Source organism: Propithecus coquereli, unplaced genomic scaffold (assembly GCF_000956105.1).
Source record: "Propithecus coquereli isolate 6110/MARCELLA unplaced genomic scaffold, Pcoq_1.0 Scaffold80, whole genome shotgun sequence".
Lineage (NCBI taxonomy): Eukaryota > Metazoa > Chordata > Mammalia > Primates > Indriidae > Propithecus > Propithecus coquereli.
This window is the reverse complement of record NW_012154174.1, coordinates 7,009,140-7,012,424: the sequence shown is the minus strand read 5'-3', so window position 1 is coordinate 7,012,424 and position 3,285 is coordinate 7,009,140. Positions and strand designations below refer to the sequence as shown.

The 3,285-nt window shown below is 45.3% G+C and overlaps 1 pseudogene; it reads right to left on the bottom strand.

The window, feature by feature from the left end:
- Nucleotides 1–978: 978 nt before the first annotated feature.
- On the bottom strand, nucleotides 979–2,353 carry LOC105825451 (annotated as a pseudogene).
- Nucleotides 2,354–3,285: the final 932 nt, after the last annotated feature.

The window sequence follows — 3,285 nt, the reverse complement described above, 5'->3', positions numbered from 1 at the left end:
CTCTGCAGTCTTTAGGGGCATTGTGTTGATGGGCCCAGGTAGAAGTTATGCTCACAGAGAGTTTGCATCACAATTAAGGAATCCCAAACTTAGGAGACTCCAGTCTTTTAAAGGAGTTCTTTGAAATCTGCATACCCCTTACTCTGAGGGAGATGCTGTCTTACTCTCCCAAAAAAAAAAAAAAAAAAGTATAGTTTTCTATCCTAGCAACAAAAAAAATTAGAAATTGAAATTTTATAAAAGCAATGTTTGCCATAACATCAATAATACAAAACACTTAGGGACTAATCTGACAAAAGATATGCAAGACTATTACTCTGAAAACTGTACAACATTACTGAATGAAATTAAGTGGACAGATTTCTTACATATGACACCAATAGAATGATTCGTTAAAAATTAATTGTATATCACCTACGTACATAGGACAAATTTTACGTCTTAAATATGTAATTTTGTATAATTTAAACCTCTATAAAGCTGTTAAATTGTAGGAACTGCAGAAATCAGCTATAGAAACTCAACTGCACGAGTGCTTTTCTTCACGAAACCATTGTCATTCATACTTCCATTTTCTCACACAGAATATTAAATAGATGTTCATTTTAGGGTCAATGTATAATAAAAATAAACAAATTTTGCTGCTTCAAAAAGTTAAATTAGGGTTTTTCTGATACTAGCACAGGATTGTGAAGCATACACTGAGTGCTAGTATAGCTCCATTCCATTGCCTTTTTCCTAGGCACCAGCAGTTTTACCCACCATTGAATTTGAATTGTGAAAGCAAATGTCAACCCAGTGAAAAAATTCAAAGAACTTTTTTTTTTTTTTTTACTAGTTCACAGAAAGGCCATTTTTAATAAGAAAAGAGAAAAACAATTTGAAGGCCCCACAATTTATTGTCCAATGACATAATTTCAAGTAAAGTGAATGTGTGATTAAAACATCTTGATTTTCCAAAACCATTCAGAGGAGACTTCACCAAAAGCAAAGCTTCCCGAACCACAGTGTCACATCTTGGCTGCTACAAACTTCAGTGGTCCCAGCTCGGGCTGGCAGGGACAACGCAGTGGTGGTGGGGGTCCCGGGGAACCAACGGGTCCATGTGCCCCTCCTGGGATCCCTGTGGCATGTGCCGGCGCCTACAGCCCTGCAAGGGCAACTCCACGCTGGGACCGCAGGCCTGAGGGTGGCGTTGGGCTCCGCAGCCGTGCCCAGGCGTTGGGGTTGATCCTCCTGTGCTCCATGTCTGGTGCGCACCATCTGCCTCCCCGGCTCACCAAAAGCGACCCCTCTTCCCCCCCCCCCCCGCCGCCCCCACCAGGGTTTCCGGTTCAACTTCTGTTTCACTTTGGTGCAATCTCCCTGCAGAAAGTCCACTTCAATTGGTCGGTAGTATTTGAGATCTACAGTCAGGTGAATTTTGCCGGTCTCTTCACATCTGCCCACTTCGTTCTTTCCTTCCTGCACGATGGTTTTTCCAATGTGCAAAAATGATTTCTCGACAAACTCCCAAACATTATGGACTTCCCCAGTAGCCATGACAAAGTCTTCCGGCTCATCATTCTGCAACATCGGCCACATCGCCTTCAGTCCTTGGCACGGGCCCAATCTCGTTTAGCATCCAGATTTCCCACACTGAAGCATTCCAGTTGTCCAAGATAAATCTTAGCTACAACTGGCTAATTATTCGAGTAACAAAATTAGCTCCTTGTCTGGGACTCTCGTGACTGGAGAGAATAACATTAACTGCGAAGAGATTAAACACCTGACGAAGTTTACCACAATCCAGTAGGCATAAAGTTTTGCTGACCGGGGGTAGAAAGGGGTGGTCTCCTTCTGGGATATTTCTTGTACTTTCCCATAAAGTTCACTTGTTGATGCTTGTTAGAACTTCACAGAGTTGGTAAGGCCACAAATGCTACCTGCATCCAGAAGCCGTGAAGTGCCAATGCCGTCAACATCCGCAGTATACTCAGCTAAATCAAAGGATATTTTGACGTGGCTCTGGGCTCCCGGGTTGTAGATCTCTGTAGGCTTTACCTAATTAATGATCTTCAGAAGGCAGGTACTGTCGGTGAGATCACCATAGTGCAATTGCATGTCTTTAGGATTCAAAAACATAATTCCTTTAATATGACCCTGGGGATTCTCATACAGATGGTCAGTTGGACCTGTATTGAATGAATTGGATCGCCATACAGTTCCGTGGACCTCATCGCCTTCCTCGAGCAGGAACCCGACCAAGTGCGAACCATCCTGGCCGGTGATGCCAGTGATGAGCGCCACCTTCCTGAGCCTGTCCGTTTCGCCGTCCCCGGGCACTAGGGCAGCACGCCGGCGTGTGTGCCATGTCCTGGCAAGCTGGCGTGCGGCTGTGGGCAGAGTGGAGCATAGTGTAGATGGCGGCGCCGGCTGGAACGTGGGGGCGTGCGGGCGTGGAGCCGCGGAGCCGGGCTGCAGGGAGAGGAAGAGCGCACCCCGGGGCCAGCCACCACAATCTGACAGGGGTGCATAGGAGACGGCGCAGGGAGGACCTGGGGCAGGCAGAGGTGGGCCCAGCAGCCAAAATAAAATCTTAATATTATTGTGAAAATTGAGTTGACCATGTGATCCTCCGATAACTTCTTGGGGTCTTTTAGGGGACTACAGACCCCTCTTTGAGAATCACTGATTCCCAATGCTGTTTCTCTATTCTGGACCTCTATCTGGAACTATTAAATACAAACTCTTATTTTCAGTGTTCTAATAGATAACTTTATTTGAATATCCTCATAATTCCATATGTTTAAACTCATCTCACTTGTCTCTGCTTTTTCACATTGTACTTGCTCCTCTGTTCTTTTTTTTCTTTTTTTTTTTTTTTTTTTGAGACAGAGTCTCACTGTGTTGCCCGGGCTAGAGTGCCGTGGCATCAGCCTAGCTCACAGCAACCTCAAACTCAGGCTCAAGCGATCCTCCTGCCTCAGCCTCCCGAGTAGCTGGGACTACAGGCATGCGCCACCATGCCTGGCTAATTTTTTCTATATATTTTTAGTTGTCCAATTAATTTCTTTCTAATTTTAGTGGAGACGGGGTCTCGCTCTTGCTCAGGCTGGTTTCGAACTCCTGAGCTCAAACAATCCACCCGCCTTGGCCTCCCAGAGTGCTAGGATTACAGGCGTGAGCCGCCGCGCCCGGCCTCCTCTGTTCTTATATTATCCTTCTGCATTAATGACATAACCATCCATTAGTCATCCAATTAGAGACATTATAGTTATACTCTAAACCTTCACTTTCCCTCAC